Raw genomic sequence first — 22672 nt, 5'->3', positions numbered from 1 at the left:
ATATCAGGCTGTGATACACACACAATACTTTTTAGTAGATACATTAATTATTGTTTTGGTGTTGTCTGTGGATTTGTAGATCTAAAAGAATATTTCAACACACTTATCCTTGCGACGTTAGTTCACATGTTGTGCAGCCAGGTATCGTGAATAAAGAGCAAACAAGAGCAGACTGAACTTTTCCGTCGCGGTAAACAAACCGTAGGCGTGATCACACCCTCTGTCAATATGAGTTATTAACAGTTGCAAAAATAAAGCAGCTACAGGGATCCATCATGCGTTGCCTATAATTACCTAATTACGCGAGTGGGATGTTCTGCCCGGCCTCTATCTGGGTGTGCAGAGGCGGTGATGGATGTGAGGTAATGGTGCCATGCAGCTACATCTGCCCCGATGAGGAAACCTATGTTTTTATGGCTCTGAGCGGGGGGATGGGGGGGTCGGGAGAGGCCAGGGGTGGGAGGTGAAGTGTGTTTTGATGGATAGATGGATGTTGTGAGGGAAGGGGCGATGAGGTGGTCTAATGTTTGGAGAACATCCTGTAACTTAAAGGTCACAGGTTTGAGGCCTCTTTGTGTCCATAAATATTGACCTGGGCCTCATGTCAGATCTGATACTGTACATACTATATGCAACCCCACCAACACTGATCCCTACCATTAACCTGTTTATATTTGTATGAACACTGTCAACATGATTTTGGCATTTTTGATATTGTGTATATTTTGGATTTACACTCTTTATATTTGCACTCTTCCCACTTTGTGTTGCAACTGCTGCAAAGAAATTTCCCTCGGGATAAATAGTTTGGTTTTTTTTTTAATCTTTTTATTCTCCACAATGATCCCACAGAGAAGTTAAGAGCTTTGTCATGAACACTCTAAAATATTAGAAATAATAAGGAATGGAACCAGAGGACTGAGGCGGGAAGAGGGAGAGGAGGACGATGACAAAAACAAAAGTGCTTGGTCTCTAATTTAAACCTCATTTTACATCGACTGTCTCTTAACAGAGAACATCAGTGCTCACCATGAGATATATTGACTTAACAAAACAACAAGTTGTTAATCTACGATCATTTGTAAGAGACAATGACATTGGGAAACACTTCCTGAGCTTAAGAAGGTTCGTAAAATGGATTTTATGACAATTCCATATGATTAACGATAATGATGCTTTTGGGAAACGGGTCCCAGTCCTGTCCAAGTGTCCTTTAGAAAGATGCTGATCCCTTTCCGTTCCTTTATGACACTCCTGTTCCATGGGGAAAGGCCTCTGTAAAAACCTGCTTCCCTAAAACATCCATAGCTCAGGTCAAGCCACCCATTAACCTGATGAAAGTGTCCCCCAGTTATGCCACTGACCTCATTTCATCAGGGGAATACACAATTGGGACGAGGCGAAGAGTGAGAGGAGCCACAATTACCAAACTGCAATGAATCACCGCTATCTGAATCATAGGCTCTTATGTTGATTGTAAATGTGTCTCCTTTTAAAAAAGAAAACAAAGGTTGTTGTTGTGGAGTGATGTTAGTTTGAGTCATCCTCTTCAAGTTGACCTATCATGATGGTCATCGCATGTGGCCGTGAATGACAAAATGGGCTTTAAAAGATGAAGCATGGCTGTGATTAAAGGGTTTAATTGTTGGCCAGTGGGACTCGAGGCTGATCACACCATGCTGTGTGATTAGAGGGAAGCTGCTCACTCACTGTGTGTGTGTGTGTGTGTGTGTGTGTGTCTCTCTCTCTGTGTCTCTGTCTCTCTCTCTGTGTCCCTGTCTCTCTCTCTCGGTCTCTGTCTCTCTCTATGTCTCTGTCTCTCTCTGTGTCTCTGTCTCTCTCTGTGTCTCTGTCTCTCTCTTTGTGTCTCTGTGTCTCTGTATCTCTCTGTTTGTGTCTGTGTCCCTGTCTCTCTCTCTCGGTCTCTGTCTCTCTCTGTGTCTCTGTCTCTCTCTTTGTGTCTCTGTCTCTCTCTTTGTGTCTCTGTCTCTCTCTGTGTGTGTCTCTCTGTGTCTCTGTCTCTCTCTGTATCTCTCTGTGTGTGTCTGTCTCTCTGTGTGTCTGTGTCTTTTCTTCATTCTGCTTCTGCAGTGTGTGTTGGTTCTGTTTTGGTTGGTGTAACAGAATTATGCTGCAGTGTTGTGAGACGGTCCTTGACCAATCAAATGCAAAACCGAGTGACACTCGTGGGGATTTACTTTTCTGTGACAATCTGACATCATCTCATTTTCTCAGAACCAGTGCAGTGCGTGAACACTTTATCATCTGGCTGTGTTACTTCATTTGACCCTTGTCAGCTGATGCCTGTAGCACACGCCGTACTCTCTTCATACTGACTAAAGCAGTAGTCAGAACACAATAGCCAGCATGGGCCGATCGGGAAAGTAAAATAAGTAAAAACTAAAACATTTCTGGAGCGCTAATGTCCATTAATGCTGGGAAATAAAATGTATCCTGACACCAGTTTAATAGTAACATTCTGAAACACAGGCAGCTCATTGTAGACAAAGCAGCAGCAAGACAAAATCATGATTGCATCACCCTAATCTTACCTCACCTAGTCGTATGTTACATCTGATTTTGGCTCATAGCTGTGGGTTACCTGTAATGGTTTGTTTGTTGACATTTACAATCTTACAAAACCTGCACTTGTGGCAGCAGATTTCTGCTTCAGTAAACCAACTGGGTCCGTGTACTTGGTGGCCAACGGATTTTCGTTTTGAAAGGAAAAAAACAAAAACGAAAAACGGCCAGTTTCCCAATTACCATTAGTAAATAGGAAAACAAAAAACGAAAAACAATCTCGTTATCCGATTTTCTTTGATGTATTTGTAGATGGAACTCGGAAATTAAAATGTGTGTATAAATCTTATTCCTTTGTCAGTACCCGATCCGTACCGCCTGTAAAATCCGTTCTGTGCACTGCCTGATCAGTTCTACGCTTGCGCGAACACCGGCAAACTTCACAGCTCTATGCACGCATTGGCGTAAGGATGTTTGGACATTCCCGGTTACCGGAAGAAAACATTAGACAGTGACAGTAGACCGTTATGATGGCAGAGATGAAGTTTACAAGGTGTTTGCTGGAGTTGCCTAAAGTATCTGTTAATGATATACGGAGAGTCGTCCGGACATCCAGTACAACACCATGTAGCAAATTGGTCCGTGTACTTGGCGGCCAACGGATTTTCGTTTTGAAAGGAAAAAAACAAAAACGAAAAACGGCCAGTTTCCCAATTACCATTAGTAAATAGGAAAACAAAAAACGGAGAACAACCCATTATTCGTTTTTTGTTTTGATATTAAAAAACGAAAAACAATCTCGTTATCCGATTTTCTTTGATGTATTTGTAGATGGAACTCGGAAATTAAAATGTGTGTATAAATCTTATTCCTTTGTCAGTACCCGATCCGTACCGCCTGTAAAATCCGTTCTGTGCACTGCCTGATCAGTTCTACGCTTGCGCGAACACCGGCAAACTTCACAGCTCTATGCACGCATTGGCGTAAGGATGTTTGGACATTCCCGGTTACCGGAAGAAAACATTAGACAGTGACAGTAGACCGTTATGATGGCAGAGATGAAGTTTACAAGGTGTTTGCTGGAGTTGCCTAAAGTATCTGTTAATGATATACGGAGAGTCGTCCGGACATCCAGTACAACACCATGTAGCAAATTGGTCCGTGTACTTGGCGGCCAACGGATTTTCGTTTTGAAAGGAAAAAAACAAAAACGAAAAACGGCCAGTTTCCCAATTACCATTAGTAAATAGGAAAACAAAAAACGGAGAACAACCCATTATTCGTTTTTTGTTTTGATATTAAAAAACGAAAAACAATCTCGTTATCCAATTGTCTTTGATTTATTTGTAGATGGAACTCGGAAATTAAAATGTGTGTATAAATCTTATTCCTTTGTCAGTACCCGATCCGTACCGCCTGTAAAATCCGTTCTGTGCACTGCCTGATCAGTTCTACGCTTGCGCGAACACCGGCAAACTTCACAGCTCTATGCACGCATTGGCGTAAGGATGTTTGGACATTCCCGGTTACCGGAAGAAAACATTAGACAGTGACAGTAGACCGTTATGATGACAGAGATGAAGTTTACAAGGTGTTTGCTGGAGTTGCCTAAAGTATCTGTTAATGATATACGGAGCGTCGTCTGGCCATCCAGTAGAACACCATGTAGCAAATTAAATAAAGGCTTCAAATTTTACGTTTCATCATTTCTTTGCAACTTTGAAGGTAATTTGCTAACGCTAGCTAGCCTGAGCTAGAAGCCTTGCTTTGGTGTTTTAAGTCATGGCTCCGTCCTGCTTCAGGTTAACCATGCTTTTAATAAAGTTTAAGCATGTGTATACCTCTCACTTTATGTGTTTGTACTTTTATGAAAGTATCAGGTAAAACAGGGCTACAAATGAGATCTCTGTGAGAGACCAGCTAACTCCTAGCAAACTATTATGTAGCTCAATGCTGGACATTTCACCCCTAATTCCGGTCACTTTACTGTATTTGTATTTGTTTAGTATTTGGTTTAGAAGCCTTTATTGGTGATTTTTACGGTACAAAGTCCTGCTACATACGTACATAGCTAGCTATATGCTCCGCTATGTCGCGTTAGCATGCAGCTACAATAGTTAGCTATGAGTATGCTAACGTTAGATTGTAGTGGAACGAAGCAGCACTTTCTAACGTCAAAAATCACAGATAAAGGCTTCTGAACCAAACACTACACAATCGGACATGTTTCAGCAGGAATGTGACCCGGAATTGGGGAGAATTTAACAACATTGCCAGCTAAAATGACCGTTAGCATGTAGCTACTATAGTGTTTACTGCCGTTGGCATGTAGCTACTATAGTGGTATACAGCAGTGGTGGCTGGGAGAGCTGTCATCCCATCTTCAAAAGGACACTTATGTACGTTTACACTTCATCGCATTAATAATAGACAGTCTATGGTTATTAGTCAAGACGAAGTATTAAAGGTAAAAACATTAACGTAAACAACACAACAACGATGTCGCTACACGGTTTTGGATCAGTGACAAGTTTCGAATGTTTGTAGCTATGACTATTGTATAATAAAGATTTAATAAAAAAGATTTAATAAAAAAGTTGTAATGTTTGGTCGTAAAGTGTTAAAGTGTTCTCTTAATACATCCATGGTTGACACATGGTACAAACATAGACTGTAAATCGCACATGGACATTGTTAGTTAATTATGCGCATGCACAGAACGGATCTTACAGGTGGTACTGGCCAATAAATGCTATTGAAGGGCGGGTCTTGCCGTGGCGGGAGTAACTTCCGGGTCACGAAAAAATACCAATGCAAAATTAAGGAATACGACTTATACACACGTATTTTAATTTCCGAGTTCCATCTACAAATACATCAAAGACAATCGGATAACGAGATTGTTTTTCGTTTTCTAATATCAAAACAAAAAACGAATAATGGGTTGTTTTCCGTTTTTTGTTTTCCTATTTACTAATGGTAATTGGGAAACTGGCCGTTTTTCGTTTTTGTTTTTTTCCTTTCAAAACGAAAATCCGTTGGCCACCAAGTACACGGACCTTAAACCTGCTTCATGTCTACTGTGTTGCTGTTGCATTTCAAATTGCTGCCTGGAAACAACGTGTCGTGTCTTCGGTCTGTGTTATTGGTCTAATTTTTGATGCTAGTGACATGCAGCGAAAAGACAAAAACAAGTCCTTTTTAAATTGGGCATATTTTGCTCATATTCAGGTTGTAGGTATTTGGTAATTGTATTTAGAGGTTATACCAGCATAGGTTTATGTGGTTTAATTTTCAGAAAAAAACATATTTTTGTTGTATTGAACATTGCTGCAGCTCCTCTTTTCACCCTGTGTGTTGAGCTCTGTTTTAGCTACAGAGTGAGACATCTCACTTCTGTTCCATTTTTGTTGGGAGTCGCACATGCTCAGTAGCTAGGTAAGCACTGCTAGCCAGTCAGAAGCAGAGTATGAGGGCGTGCCATGCTAGCAGCTAGGTGAGCATTATAACGTGTATTCCAAATTGTTTTATTTGTGTGTCATCATTGTGTTCGGAAACAAACGTGTGTCTGATTACACTTGATGTAGTGTGTGTGTGACCACTGTGAGGGTTAGTGTGTTAGTTTATGTATCTCCATGTCCACTGCGAGCGTTTTCCGTGAGGCTGGTTACACAGAACTGGATGCAGATGGAGGTTCTGTGGATTCAGGCTGGTCCTGGTCTAGTTCAGTTCTTACGGCTAATTGTGGTGGGTATGGGAAGGGCGGGGGGGGGGGGGGGGGTATCATGCCCCCGCCCCCCAAGCTCAATCTTTGAAGTATTAAGTGGACAGAGTACCTTGTCATTAGGGCCCAGCCTTCCATCTGTACGCTCGCGTGCATTCGTGCATGCGTGCATGCGTGCACGTGTGTGTGTAGTATTTGTGGACATTGTTAGTAGAGGGCAGGGCACTGGAGGAAGAGAAAGAGGGTGTAATTTTGGATTCTCAGGAAAAGCTCAAGAAAGGAAACATAGTTTGGAATATGGTGAACGCAGACAGCCACACAAGAGCTGTTATTATTGTGTATTTACTAGCAAGGATACATAAGCTTCATTATTTTCGTATAGTTTTTTATCGATTTTCACCCCAAAAAATACCCCGGTTTGAAAAAGCCAAGTGGTGAGTTTCAACTGATTATGACAGATTGTGTGTCCCAATCATCCAGCAGAAGACTCAAGAGATAATTCTAGCAGTTAACACTTAAAACAAGGACCTCTTATGCTATTGACATCTTTAATAAATGAGATGGTATCAATCTCCTCATTTAACTCTTTGCAAAGAAGTAAATATATTTCCCATATATATAATACAAAGACACTGACTAAAGCTGTATCACGTACTCAGAATTACCGGGTATACCGCTCGCTTCAATGGTCTAGTGGGCATAGCTTAACCCAGTGTCCCTGTATACACAGACAGTTCCAGTGGATAACCGTCTAGTTTTTAAATGAGGACTCCCACTCTCTGCACAGTGAATTTCAGGATGGAGTTTATAGTCTTTTATAGTTTATAAAAACAGCTTTGTTCCAGCAGCCTTCACTCAGATGAACAACATGTAGCAACATTGAACAGATGCACAGATCCGTTTTTTTGGCGGGTGTAATTCGGGAGAAAGAAAATGTTTCTACATGAAACTGCTCACAGCCAGGTCTGTGGAATATCTTGAGTAACCAGGTCAAGATTTCTGGAAAGAAACATTGCTGTTGAGTGTCTCAAGTGTATTTTTTTTTGGTGCTTTGAGCACCACAAGCAGAGTGCCATCTAGTTCCATTATATTGGAGAGAAGGCAGACATCTCTACGACCGATATATCCAACACTGGGCAACTCATAGAAAACTATCTAGACTGATAAATAGCACTACAGATAAGGGGACAAATATGCATTTTTGATTTTTGGAGTGAAGAATATGAACTGTGCATCCACTTTGGAAATGCTGTTGTCAGTGAAACAGCTGTTCATCCCTAGTTAAACTCTTTTCTATCGGTCACCCTGTTGTACCCCGCTCCCTCATCGAAGGCCTGTCGGAGTAATGGCATTTTCATTAACTCATGTCATCAGAGGAGAAACGGAGAGCAGTGTGCCGACAGGAGCATGATTCCAGCACCTTCCGGATGACTTTGTCACATTGGTCTATAGCCTTATTCTTTGGGGAGCTCTGCCCCGCACCGTTAGAGGCAGCATTGATTGAGGCACACAGTTTTTCAGCGGAGCACTTAGTTCAATCAATGACGTTTGCCCTGACCTTAACTACCCCAGTGAGCACAGCTCCCCAGCTCTTGTCAAACCACTCTGCCGTTTTTATTGCCTGAAAACGTCTGGGAAAAGGGCCGTTTGAAGTCTTTGAAACTCTAGCTTTCAGCCGGGCCTTTTTGCTCTTTGAAGAATCCATTTCATTTTTAGGATCTAACTTGGTTTCACACCCCGTTTTTGTAACCATTTTACAGGTGTAAGGCTGCGTTTAGGGAAGCATTCAGTGCTCCCCAGACACAGACCTGTTGTCCTAAAACATTTTCTACCATTCATCCTCCTCACTAACGGCAATTACTGCAGTGAGTCGTAGCTCTCAGCCGTTCGGGGCGTGGTAGAAGCTCCTAACAGATCTGCACTCTGACAGCAGCTCTGCTTCTCTCTCTCTCTCTCTCTCTCTCTCTCTCTCTCTCTCTCTCTCTCTCTCTCTCTCTCTCTCTCTCTCTCTCTCTCTCTCTCTCTGTGTCTGTCTGTCCACAGAGGAGTCGTTCAGGGATGAAAGAAAATTCAAAGTCTCATCCTGTTCTTTAGTATCAGCGCACTTTACCGCCTTAGCAGTCAGATGTGTAGAAAAAAAGATCTACAAGCTCCTTTGTGTTGTCTTTTGGAAAGCTAATGAGGAGAGAGGCAGCCCTCCGAACCAGCAGGTCACTGGTTTGATCCCAGCAGCCACCAGCGTCTCCAACTCTGGGATTGTTCAGACAATTCCACATTTAAGTGCAACAATCTGCTTTATTCTGTCCGTTTAATTATGTTAAGATTCATTTTGAGACATTTCCTCAGACAAAGGAAACTGCACTGGAGAAAAGTTGAACTACAGTATCTCACCACATTTTACGATTTAAATTTTTCTTGCTCTGATGGAGCATAAGTGTTGAAGGCTTGACGGCTGAGTCTGTGACCAAATGACTTGTGAAGGACAGCTGTGGATGTGTAACTGTAAAGAAATGAAGCAGGGAGTTGTTGAAAAAGCTTAACACAGTTAAACACGTCATTTAAACACGTCTGTATAATTGTCCTCCTTCAGTTTAAGGGACATTAAATTATCTGTATATTACTAGGGCTGGGCGATATGGAGAAAATTAAATATCACAATATTTTTGAAGAAATACCTCTATCGATATTGCTACGATATTGTAGGGTCTTAAAAATATTTACATAGGTATTTGTGATGAATAATCATCATTAATGTGAATATAATGACTAAGTGGCTAAAGGCAAATAAAAGTCTACAGGCTAAAGTCAGAAAATTGCATCACTTCACAGTAATGCAGCCTGTATATCCAGGAAAAGACAACTTACGCCATATTCAATATCCAAAATCTAAGACAATATCTAGTCTCTTACCACAGTATTGATATAATATCAATATGTTGCCCAGCTCTATATAACACCACACAGTAGTAATGCCTTTGTGTCAGGGTAGGCAGTAGGACGATCAATAAACTGCAATAACTTTCTTCTTTATAAGGATTAAACAAGCAAAATATGACATGTTAATTCACTGAGCTTTAGAGGTGATGGTATAAAGATTTTTGTTACTTTTGGAGAGAGCCAGGCTTGCTGTTTCCCCCCATTTACAGTCTTTATGCTAAGCTAACTGGCTGCTGCCTGTAGCTTCATGTTTAACGTACAGAACATACATCAGAGTGATATCACTCTTCTCATCTAACTCTCAGCAAGGAAACAAATGAGAGTAATTTCCAGAGTGTATAATAATTCCTTCAGCATGAGGGTCGAGGTTGGAGTTAGCACTGTAGTTGTTGGTTACTGTTAATGCATCATGTCAGTGGTGGTCCTCACAAGTCTAGTACAGTGTGTGTGGTACACAATGTGTGTGTGGTGGGGGAGGGGCGTTGAAAGACATGAATCCTTGCACCTGTCAGATAAATATTTGATTGAGTGGTATGTTTCAATCCACAGCAGTTTGAAACCTGTGGCCATCTTCTTTAAAATTCAAGTGTGTTGCCCCTTTAATTGTTAATGACTTATTACTCATTGATGCAGCCAATCCATTCACAAATGTATTCATTTCCTCTCTGCTGCTGGGACAGCTGGGCAGGCCTGATTGTGTGTGAGGGAAGGGGGGAGTGTTTACAGTGCCTGGGGTGGTACAGTAGAGCTTGATGGACATATGGCCGGATGGACACAACCTCTGGGAGGAGGAGAGCGACTGGATGGGATGGCAGACCGACAGGCAGTGACAGCGCAGGGAGACGGGCGTCACTGATACACACAGCAGAAACACCAGAAGAAGAACAAAAGTCTAATGTTTATTGCAAGCTCAGGCCGCTCTCTGCGGACGGCCAATCATACGCTTTCCGTGAGTCAGTACAAGCTATGCTACCTCAGCAGCAGTTTGGTGTAGAATATGAAATCAGGCTGTGTGTGTGTGTGTGTGTGTGTGTGTGTGTGTGTGTGTGTGTGTTAGAGTAGCAGTTAGCAGTCAGTCTCTCTGGAGAGAAGGCTGCAGCGGCCCCTCACAGCAGCCGGCTGTGATTGGAGATGATGTGCGTCTTCTGGCCCGAGGAGGGAAAACGAAGCCGTCTCGTCTGCCGCCGCCAGCCTGACGGGAGATGACAGCTACCGTTTAGTAGGCAGGGAAAGGAAGGAAACCGCTCGCCCCTGGCTGTTGCGTCACAGCAGATTTTACAGCTTAACCTCCTCCCCCCTCTTCCCTCTCCTCCTTCCCTCCTTATGCAGCAGGACTGGGGGTTTTATCAAGGCTTTTGTGTTCTTTCCCCTACCAAGCTTCATCACTGGTTTCCTTTAACCATCACTGGTTTCCTTTAACCATTAACCATTACTTACGGGTACAAATAAAGTAACCTGAACTTAACTACACGTCAGATCCTGTGGTTATGGAGATGCAGCGTGGAGATGGCAAGAGCTGCGATTGGTCAGCCTGGGCTGCTTGTGTTCTCTTACAAGTTTCTGCTGCCGGTGGAGATTGTTGGTAGTGAAGAAAACATGAAGTGAGTTGGAGAAAGACTATCATCTTCCTTCTGCTCACCACAATCACCGCTCTCCATCACAGTGAATAAAAGAAGGTAAACAGGGTGAAATAGAAGTTACCTGGCCCGCCTTCACTCTGCGTCACAAATCAGATAATGTAAACACCTTACTGTGCAGAATATGATTAAAACTGGCTGATCATGTAACATGCATCTGTCTACTGTATTAGGAGTGCTATCAAAATGTAAACCATGTCGTAGGACTGCCATTAACCCCTTGTGTCGAGCATAACAAAGAAGTTCTTGTTGCACTCACAGTGACAACACACTCATAGAACAAGTTGTTGCTCTATCGCAATGTATCCTATTGAGCTAGCATCTTTGCATCCAGTACAGAAATAATGTTTAAACTAAGGACAGACATTCAGCTGCTCTAATCCAGAAACAATGAAATCCACTTTCTGTCAACAATTCAACCAACTAATATGAGAGCAAGAGTCAAAGCCAGAGTGTCATGATGATACATTTCAGGTATTTAATGTCTCCATGATGCATGGAGAAGTTTTAGTTTTAAAAAACGTACCCAAGAGGATAATTTTCTTTAGTATGAAGGTACAGTACACGGCTGGAAGGATCCTCACAAGAGAACTAGTAGAGACTCTGAGTCTGAGCACTGCATCTCCATATCCGGGTTTGAAATAAATATAATTTATGTTTTGAAAGGAATCCATTTCTGCACACTTGGGTCAATTCAAATTGCATTCAAGTCTTCAGTCAAAGTGGACTCTCGCTCAGAGCTGAAAGAAGAGTGGAGCAGCAGGTAGCGTCTCTGATTTCCAGCTACATCAGCGTTAATGTGTTAATGTTGTCGAGATGAGCTGTTTCAGTCCTCTGTGGAGGCAGCAGCAGGAAGACTTAAGCTCAGAGAAGCAGATTGAAGCTAAACGGTCACAGGTTTGGTTCCCCACACTGCCATCCTGTGCAGCTACTGTGAGGAGCCCTTGAGCAAGGCAGTGACTCAATATGGCCAATGGATTTCATGCAGAAGGTCCTTTATCCTGAAATTGACATTCTTTAAAGTGTTAAGATGATTCATTGTCACCATTGGAAACAGCCTTCTTCTGGAGCTTTTGTTTATATCACACAGTCTTCATCAGCGGATGAAGTGGAGATTGTCCAGCTGTCATTTAACATTTTAAAGTTAGTCTTGAAGATCTCTGTTTAGTTCTCATTGGCGACACATATGGCGATAAGTGGTAATCGCAGGTTTGATGGATTTTACTTTCCAGAGATCCAAACAATGTCATCTGTGTGACGTCAGTCAGTTTCCATCTCTCTTTTCTTTCTTCGTTTGGCCGTGGTAACCTTTTACTCGCAACGCTAGCAGAGAACGGAAAAACAAGCACGCCGCTTCACACACCAGACACGGAACCCCAAGATGCTCCCCGGATACTGTATGTATAACTGTTCACTGCTCCTAACACTTAGGATGGGTTAAAAATGCAGTAATTAAATGCGATTAAATTAGCAACCACTCAAAGCGCTTTACAACAGAAGCCAGCATTGACCCATTCACACACACATCCATACACTGATGGCAGAGGCTACCATGCGAGGTGCCACTTGCTCATCAGGAGCGATACATATTTACACGCCTTGCCCAAGAACACTTTGACATGTGGACTGCACGGGCTGTTGATCGAACCACCCACCTTCTGTTTAGTGGGCAACTGACCCTATCTTATCTCCTTAACGACCACCACAGTCTGTTGCGTTAGCTCCGCCTGCCCTCTCCGGCAGACCATCTACTGCTGGGTGATGGAAAACGCGCCACTAACTGTGCGCTGCTTACTGCGCCAGCTCGTAGTACTGCAAAGTTTGAGTTTTCATTACTGGGCCGTAGGCTCACTCATTTTTTGTGTTATCTCACTCGGCGATAGATAGTGACTTAACAGACATTTATTCCATTGAAGATCTTCAAAATTGGAAAATTATTTTAGGGACTTCTTGTCCATGTTGGCTTAAAAATTGGGATTCTTGACCTTGTAGAGATCTGAGGAAGATTGTGTGATGTGATTGAAAGCTCCAGACCTTCTAATATACCTTGTGCTGAGATTGATTTGCCAGCTGTTGAGTTTGAAACATTTTTTGCTTTTGTTATCACTTAGAAAAGAGCCATTTTGCACCCACATTCCACCTTCGTCCAGACAGAAATCCATTAGAGAAGAGGCGTACATGCAGATTTCTACACCCACAGTTGCTTAGAATATACCATAATGCATTGCAACTGTAAGACATTTTGTGTCAGTGCTTGTGACTCCTGGATATTCTTGACTGAAAAGCAAAAATAGAAAATCAATATCGGAAGCAGCAACACATGTAGAAAGTTAAAGCAAAGTGGGTCCGCCAGACAAAGTACAATGCCACTTCTCATCCCCAAGTCTTTGCTGGAGCTCTTTGAACATCATAGACTGATGATGTAGAACAGCAGACGGAGATCCGCGGGCGGATTTACTTCCATAGACAGTTTGTAAATATTTTCATGCAGATGAGCATGTGGTTTTGGTGCCTATAAGAAACACAGTGCTGATTCATCGGTGTGGCAAAGGCAACATTTGGCTAAACATTCCTGTGGCGGTCATCTGACATTTCAAATGTTTGATTCTCATGCACAACAATGCACACATTAAACCACTCTCGTTTTGATGACCGCATTCTCCAAATTCTTCCCCTGTCCTACTTATCCATCAAAGCATCAATCAGTTCATCTCTTAATATTCTTACATTGTCGATTCACTCAGTGCTGATGATTAATTCATCCCACTTTCGTGATGTAAAAATTACACACTGTTCTGGAAAAATAGGCCAAATATCGAAGCAGGACAAATTGACAAGACATCTCTTTGATCAAAGCCATTTAGCCAAAATATGGAAAACTTGGTGTACACTGTTGAAAAGATCCGTCACTTTCAGAAACATTCGCCTGAGAGGACGCAGTCACAGATGGCAAAGAGAGGTAGCTGAAAAACAATATGGCTGCTCATAACAATGGAAACAAAACTGTTGTAATGTCAGCTTATCCGGTCTTAAGTCCAGTTTGTTTGCTACAGTTTAGAGTAGTTTGTATTTTACTTGTAAGTATGTGTGCAGGACAACAGTACAGTTTAATTTAAACACAAATAAATCTTTACTCGTTTGTTGGAATGCTCCAAACGAGTTTTATCGCCTACTAACCAAAAGGTTTAAGGTGTTCAGACTAAACAGAAAGCTAATTTCCGCTTTGTTATTCACTGAACTGTGCAATCGTTAGCCGGGAGATAGGTAGGAACATACAGACCTAATGTCTGTGATGACAGCTCAGACTCAGTCTCTGACTGATCCCAAAACTTACCAGGAACTCAGTTTTTTATTTTCCTCTAGACTTCTCTCCATATTGTTGTATCCATACAAATTTTAGTCAAAAAACTCTTTGTTGGATAAGTGAGGAAAATCTTGTTGTTCAACTAGTGCAGATGACCAAACCTTTTAGGGAGAAGATTTTGGTCTCCTCTCCTACCAACAGTCAACGTTTGTTTCTTTTAAATCATGAAGGCAGTCTTTCCCTGACCTCAACCAAATAGTTTTAGTTTCCTTAAAAGCTTAACAAAGCCTTAACTAAAAAGGTATCTGATCAGAAAATAGCCAGGGTCGTTTTGGAAGTCACTGACAAAATCTCATGTAGGTATGAGGATCTTTTTTTAGTTTTTGCATTAATACAATGAGAAAAAACGTTCAAAGTAAAGAAAAGGCCTAAATATTTGCTAAAAATGTACACTTGGCTAAGGTGGAAGAGTTACTTCTTGTTACCGCTTCTCCTCCAGAAAGACCATAAAGTACAGAATAAAAAGAGCAGGTGAGCCCAGGAGCCCCTGTGGTCGAGGACACATACCAGGTAACCACAACGTCCCCTGACATTTGTTCCATGTGTGCACAGTCGAGACAAATTCATTCATTAAAATATCATGAATGCCATCTTCGGTATAATACTGCAATAAAAATGTCACGAAGGACCACAGTCACTGATTCTCATTTAATAATCTAATATTGTCACGTCCTCTTGAATACATTCACATAACCCGAGCTAATGAAAATGTTATGCCCAGTTTGCATTTTAATTGACCACATTTTTGGATTTTTCCTTAAAACTGCTCATTTGGATGGAAACACAGCTGTTAACACAGCTCAGAGGGTTAGTACCTCGGCTCAGAGGTTATGTTTACTGTCCTGTTTGTCTGTTTATTAGAATATCTCAAAATCTAGTGATTATTTTCTTTATGGAAAGTTGGTGGAAAGTTACAGATGCTGAGCATGTACAGATGGGTAACAATATGCAAAATGTGAGATTTCTTAAATTAAATTAGTTTTGTGTTTATGTTGGCACCCCTGTGGACAAAAGCGGGAGTGTTTCCATGAGCACCACCCCCTCAGGTTGCAAAGATCTGCAGCTGCCAGACTCCCTTTAGAAAACATCATTTTACTGCAGCAGGACCCCCCTAGTCCTGGTTCTGGTTCTGCCTTGGCTCCCTTTCCTCCAGCGGGCCCAGCAGTACGGCCTGGGCCTCCAGCAGCATGGTGTTGCTGTTGGCTCCCAGATAGCGGGTCCTGCAGCCGCAGAAGGAAGCTGCTGTCCCGCCGCAACTTCTCTTTGTCTGCCGGTTTTTGATCAAACAAACAGGAGTAATAGTGCATTTTCAGGAGAAACTTCATTGCAGATATGAAAAGATTTATTTGTAAGCTACATAAGCAAAATATCGAAATGTACAAAGTCTTTGGAGATTAGACTCTATCGCATCAAATATGTTTTAAAGGGGTAGAGAAACCCAGACATATCCCCCGATGGAGTCTAGACACTGGTGGTGATGAAGGAGCACAAAAGACCAAACCGAAAGTGCCAAAGGGGCGGTCAGCTGGATGAAGACCCAGGGTATCATGGGTGAGAAGACCGGTGGTTGAAGGGGAGGAGACGGCTCGCACTCTATTCCTGAAATGACAACTGATAACCGCAGAGGAGGGAACAGATTTAAAGCAGGGATGTCAAGCTGTGATTGGCTTGTGAAATACATGGGTGAATCAGATTGGTTTAACTGAAAAGTGAATGCCTAGAAACAGCTGATCAATTAGGAGAGGTGTGAAAACATTATTGAAGTCTCCCTGAACGAACTTACGCTGAGCTTCATTTGTTGGGGACTATTTTCAGCGGCGGATTAATCCACATTTGGTGATCTAGTATTTGTTGCAGCAGGATAGTGTATGTGGGATTATGTCAAAATAAATAAACTGTGTGTGTGTGTTTAACAGTGTGGCTCGTTGAAGTGTTTTTATGGCACAGTGGAAGAAGAAATATCAGGCTGTGATAAAAACACAATAATTGTTAGTACATCAGTTTAGTTTTGGTCTTGGAATTTGTTGACAATAAGTCAAAGTCAAAAAAAAAAGTAACCCAATGCATTTATGAGCATAGCTGTATGTATCATAGATCAAAACTAGTGGGATCCAGTATGCCTCCAGGACTCTTATCGTCCACCAGCTCCTATGTGCATGGAAGTATCTCCCCGCTCCCCATCCTGCTCTGAGGGGAGGGTGAGGAGGAGGAGGAGGAGGAGGAGCAGGTGGTTGAGTGGGCGTAAGCTCAGTCTTGGCTTCTCCAAGGTCTGCGAGGTCAGGTTTTAATGGGCTGGCCCGGCCCGCCCGTGTCAGCGACAATCTAGCGCTCTATTTATTGCCTCGGCTGGCTGGTTATTTCTCCGGGGCAGAGCTGGCACAGAGCCTTATTACCTCATACTACTGCAGGGAAGGACTTCTACACCAGGAGCTGTTTTTTGTTGTGTTGATGATCTGATCCAGAGATGTCTTAGTGCAACAGTAGAACAGGAGGTAGAGGGAACACTGATGTATCCTTACTGCAGATAAAAACAAAGATTCATAGATTTTGTCATAGGTTTTTTGCTACGTGCAGGACAATATCTTTGTTTCTAATGGACTCAAATTTGCATATGCAATTACAAATGTTTTGGCCTATGATATGGCATTTTTTTCTCATTACCAACAATGTGACATCTTCCTCTGTTGGGTTTGTAGCATCATTATCAAAGTTTACCTTGCCTACACCTTGCTTGCTAGCTAGCCAGTAAACGCAGCTATGTTCCACGCACAAATGTAACGTTCTCTTACCTGATGTGTGTTATCCAGCATCTTTTTTTATCAGCCGGGAAGAGAGAGAATGAGCAAGACCTGTTGCATAGCTTCAGCGAGAGAAAGTTATAACATCACTTACGCAACTTTTGGGTGTGTAGTCGTTCACATTATATATTTTCAGTCTTCGACTTTCTCGACTTGCAAAATTTTCTTTTAAATCGACAACATCACATGTGGCACAAGTCAATCAAGATCAAAAAATGATTTGTCTTACCTTTCACTATTCATATTTTTCTGACGTAAGGCCCCATGGTGATCCACCGGAAGGGGAAGGACTTTTCCTCTCTCTAGCTTTGAACATTTAATGATTTGTGGTCATTTCCATTTGGTATCATCAGAAATTGAATACTTAAGTTTATTTCCACATCCTTGTCACAGTAAGGTATCCAGGTTTGGCACCATCTGATGTGTACCTTTTACGAAGACCTTTGTTAAAAACAGATGGCATCTGGCAACCCACACTGTAGCCGATATCGCTGAACAGAAGTACTGGGCAGATGGATTAACTGTTGTTTGTCAAGAAATGGTTCCAGCGCCTAACTCCCTCTTAATCCACAAATTGTTGTTTTGTGTGCAGATTAGGCAAACGAGATTAGTGAATGTTAGTCAGCTTTAGAAGTTTTTAGCTTTTTCCTCTGTTTCCAGTCTTTGTGCTAAGCCAAGCACCACCCGTTCCAGCTCCGTACTTAACGCATACACATGAGTGATATCAATGTTATCATCTAACAATTGGAAAGAAAGCAAATAAGCATGTTTCCCAAAATGTCGAACCATACCTTTTTAACAACATTGTTATGAGCTCTGATAACTTGAGACCAGCAGTTTTTGTTATTCTTTTTACTTTTTGTAGGCCAACAGATTAATCAAAAATGAGCAATAATGAAAATAAGCATTTGCAACTGTATTTTCATCTAATTTTTCAGAGCTTTTTTCAGTGTTTTTCACATGTATCACATTTAAAACATGGTGTACTCCTTTGAAGAAACGCATCCATTGAGGAGCCAGCATTTTGCAAAGGTAATATTTCATTAATTTTATCCCTCTGCAGCGATTGTATTGCAGCAGGTGATTTCACTTTACCTTCAACAGTCACCATCCCATCTAAAAGGCAGGATCTTGACAAATTGAAATGTCTACTTTCATGTGTACCTCTCCTCCCTGCAGCCATGTGGCCGAGCTTGCTGCAGGTCGGGGGGTGGGGGGGGGGGGGGGGGAGGTGGGAGAGGATCAGGATTGTTGCTGACATCAAGAGCTGTGAGTCTGGATAATGTGGGCTCCTTTTTGAAGTGTGGATGACGGCTGATCCTGCAGCACTGGGGCTACACAGGCCCATTCATCCTCCAGATCTCTCTCACACACACACACACACACACACACACACACACACACACACACACACACACACACACACACACACACACACACACACACACACACACACACACACACACACACACACACACACACACACACACACGCACGCACACACACGCTCTCCCACACACTCTTTGTTTTTTGGGAGGGAGGGAGAGGGAGAGAGCGGGAGAGGACAGGACAGGAGATGTGGAGGAGTCAGACTGAGCCTTCCTTTTAATTTAGCCAGCGTGGCTTTTTTCATTTTTATTCCTCCTCTCGTCTTTCCTTTCTGTCTTCTCCTCAGATCCCATATGAAACACGGTTCAGGATTATAAGGAGATCAGTGAGCCTCCCTTTTCTCCCTCTTCCATCTTTTTTGTTCTCTCAATGTCTTTCCTAACGTACTTAGCCTTCCTTAACGTCTTTTCTCTCTGCCTCCTTTGTCTCTCCTCTCTCTCAGCTGCTCTCTGCTCATTCCTCTATGTCTTCCCTCCTGCTGCTCTCCTCCATCAGTCTCTCTCGGTCTCCTACCTACCTCATTCTTTCTCTCTATATCTTTCCTGCTCAGCCTCTCTTTGTCTTTCTCTGCCTACTTCTCTCATTCTTTCACCCCTACTCTGCTGTTGCTGTTTTCTCTGGATCTCTTTGGCGTTTTCTTCTGCAGTCTAACAATTTTCCTTTCTGTCTCCAAAACCAAAACCTGTCGTCTTGTTAGCCTGATGATGTGATTTCAACATCACTTTTTCATATCAGAGTTTAACTTTGTTGAGGAAAGTTAAAGTTAGACACTACGGTTTTTCATGCACTGGTCAATGTTGAGATTTTTGGCTATTTTGCTTCAGTAACATGTCTTTTTTCAGAATAGTGGAAATAAAACGTCCAAAATACACATTTAGGTATTTACTTTACTTTGGCTTTTTGCATCTGTAGATTTCTTCTAAATTCACCATAAGTTAGCATAAGATAATGCCTCATTTGTATGTTTAAAAATAGTTTCGTAAAACTTGTGATACAAAAAATAATTGTCTTAATGTAAGTAATCAACTGGGTAAGTTTCATCTATTAGTTTTACCCTATTCATATATATCATATTCCTGTAGTGTCTTGCAAAATGTATGAATTTTACATTCTTTTAAAGGCTGTTTTCTCAACAAAATTAAACTACAGTGACCAGCTGTTTTAAGAATGTTACAGAGTCTAAAAAATTAAATTATGCATTTGTAAAACGTTCTTAAAGATTTACGTCTTCAGCGACCAATGGTCTTGAAGCTGAGAGCCCCAGACAGGAAGTCAGAACGTACTGCGAGACAGACTAACACATTGTTGGTTTTGTTCTTTTTCTGGGATTTTTTTGACAGCCAAGAAAAATAAAGAACACCAGTATTATCTTTTAATATCTCTGTATCTCTTATTCTCTCTCTCCCTCCCCCCTCTAGCTCTTTAAAATCTCTTGTTCTCCCCCTCCCACGCTGCCTTCAAAAGGCCGTCTCCTACACCTGTTAGCATTCGTTCCCGCAGGGCACATTTCCTCTGTTTCTTTGTTTTTTCTTCTTTGGTATTAGAGAGCCTCTGCAGTGAAGCATCTTATTCTCCTGACCACATCAGACAGGCCTGCCGCCGCCTGGGACACATTGATGTGTGGGAGACGGGCGAGGAGGAGGGGGGCTAAATGCGGGGTCGGGTTACCTGTCTGCGAGGACCAAGAGAGAACAGGGCGATAGAGTTAACACCTTGAGGGCATGCCGTTGGTGGGGATTTCCTCCTCTGTGACATACACCTCAGACCCACAAAAATGTGCAAAGTTGCACGACTTTGGACTGTCTTTGACTTTGAATAAACAAACGACAATTCCCAAATTTAAGGACGTTTCAGAATCCCACACATGCAAAGCACAGCCAGCTACAGACAAGTGGCAGCGAGACGTATCTGTATATGTGTGTCCGTGTTTGGGGGTGTGTTTGTTGGGAAGGTAACCTGCACATCACACGCAGACGCCACATGCGGAACGCTTTACAACTGCGCGGACTCTTTTCCTGCTATTGTATTAAGTTGCTGTGAGCTGGCAGAACATAACGTAATCTCTGAGATTATTCCTTCAGAGCGCTGTGCAATGCGAGAAAATCTCAGATACATCAGTTTTCATCAGACTCTCACCCTTGGTCGGGTTAATTAAGTCTACTCCTAACTTACAACCCTAATAACATTACCGTTGCCAAAATACCCCCGCGAATCAAATCCATACTTCACTGTTAACCGTCAAGCCACTAAACCTGTATGAATTTGATAACGATCATACGACACGAGACAACGTCTCTCTCTCTCTCTCTCTCTCTCTCTCTCTCGCTCTCTCGCTCTCTCGAGCGTGCAGGACATGACGTGGGCAGCAATCGCAGAGCCTGAAATTTGGTCATAAACAACCGAGTCTCTTGTCGGTCCGGTTCTGGTGCTTGATGAACGCAGATATGTGCTGATTAGCTCTCATAATGGGCCGGATGGGTAGCACACTGCCATGAGTCCATGACGCTAATGTCTGATAACTCCACATTGTCATTGTGATATTTTGTGATTACATTCTGAATCTGCCCCGTTCTCTGTCAGGTAAATATAGTAGTGCAATGTCTTCCTTTGATGTAGACGTAGCCTACACTGTAAGTCATTAGTAGGCTATACAGTGGAGGTGCATATTAAGTGGTTTGGGGTCCTTCTTTAAGTAATTTTGGGGTACAATTTGGTTTTGAAGAATTCTACAAGCAGCAATACCACAGGCCAAGCAATCGTCCGTTCCAAACAGACATATTTTCAACGGGCACTGCACTAGTTCGTTAAATTGGAATTACATTGATCCTAAGCAAGAGCCAAATAAAACGATAACATAAAGTCAAATACATTTGTTTAATCAGTCAAGCATCGGAGTCACAATACACAGATCTGTGGGATCACAAAGCACGCAGAGACTAAGTTTCCCTAGCAACAGACAAAAATCCGGAGCCGGTTCACGTATCTCTACACTGTCAGACCTTGTGAGCCCCGATCTGTTCTTCCCCTCATCTCTTATACTTTCTTTCTTGGGCCCCCCTCTTCTTCTCCAGCACAGGGATTGTTATTTTCACACAACACACGCCAGGGTGGGGGCCACTGTGCTGTGTCTCGTCCTCATTTGCTCTCACGCGAAGCGGTACATTCTGCTCCTGTTCTGCTCTGTTTCACTTGTTATTATTACTCACTGTATTTTGCTCGAGACTCATGGCCTATAACTACACTATAGTTATGGCTTAAGCTAAACCTTCTGTGTGTCAGTTTCCTTTGTTCGGGGAATGCAGATGTGTGTCCCGCCCGGAGAACTTTGAACCAACACCTCTCTATGACAGCACACAACTCTGTGCAATAAGCATACAGCAAAACACACTTGGTCTCTTATGGAAACCTTTTACATTCTTATTATATTTATCTGCAAATAGTAAGAACATTATTCTACACCGTCGAAGCAGACTGCTGCTACGGCGCCTTCCTCTTTTTATTACCCGATTTATTTTCAGGCAGCAATTTGACTTGGCATCTTCTCAGTCTGCAGATTGTTCTGCACGCTCACCAAGAACAATTTTTTCTGGGTTTGATCAAATTAGCGAGTGTAGATATATCAAAGCCAGGCTGAATAATAACTGGGTAATGCTCCCTCCCTCCTCCTCTCTCCGAGGTTGGACCGGTGTTATCAGCTCCTCGTCTCGCTGCCTCTCTGCCTCCTGGAGCTGCCAATCTCTCCCAGGGCTTGTCTCCATCTTATCTCCCCCTCGCACTTCACGGAGAGGAAGCTCTGAGAGGGCTGGGCCCGGCAGATAGCGACTGACCTGTCTCTTCCCTCGGCGGCGCTTTCTTTTTTTTAAGGAAGCTGCAATCTGCAAACTGAACTCAAATGGCTGACTAGATTATCCCCCCACCCCCCTCTCACCTCCTCGGCTGTGGGAGAACACACCCTTTACTGTCTGAGGATGGGTGTATTCCTGTCTGTGCACCTGTCTCTCCTTAATGAAGCGGGAAAGCCGCCCGGGGACTCAGGTGGCACGTCTTTGAAGCTGCCGCCCTGTTGGGAGTTTGAACTCGAGGAAGGAGGGCCCCCTGTGAACGTGTTAAAGGCAGAAAGCTGACAGAAGTTAAACGGCTCCCGTAAACCTGCCGCTTGCTGCCTCTTTAAAACATTTCTCTCCATCTCTACTCCTTTGATTGACTTGTCTGATGTCTGCAGGCAGCCAGAGAAGAGTTTCACTTTGTTCCAAAACCGCTAATCAAGGTGGAGGATCTTTTGGAGTGAAAGCTGTTGAAT

At 42.6% G+C, this 22672-nt stretch overlaps 1 protein-coding gene and 1 long non-coding RNA gene across 2 annotated transcripts in view; both read left to right on the top strand.

Moving 5' to 3' along the window:
* LOC116036831 (transcription factor IIIB 90 kDa subunit-like) overlaps positions 1-22672 on the top strand; it is a 125496-nt gene that overhangs the window by 47184 nt on the left and 55640 nt on the right. The window lies entirely within an intron of this gene.
* Positions 482-21464, top strand: LOC116036836. The gene is made up of 3 exons (XR_004101734.2): positions 482-492; positions 2236-2245; positions 21173-21464. It is a non-coding gene; the product is annotated as an uncharacterized LOC116036836 (long non-coding RNA).

The sequence above is a fragment of the Sander lucioperca genome, chromosome 18, assembly GCF_008315115.2.
Source record: "Sander lucioperca isolate FBNREF2018 chromosome 18, SLUC_FBN_1.2, whole genome shotgun sequence".
Taxonomy (NCBI): Eukaryota; Metazoa; Chordata; class Actinopteri; order Perciformes; family Percidae; genus Sander; species Sander lucioperca.
The sequence above is the reverse complement of the archived record's forward strand: the minus strand, read 5'-3'. Positions and strand labels throughout refer to the sequence as shown.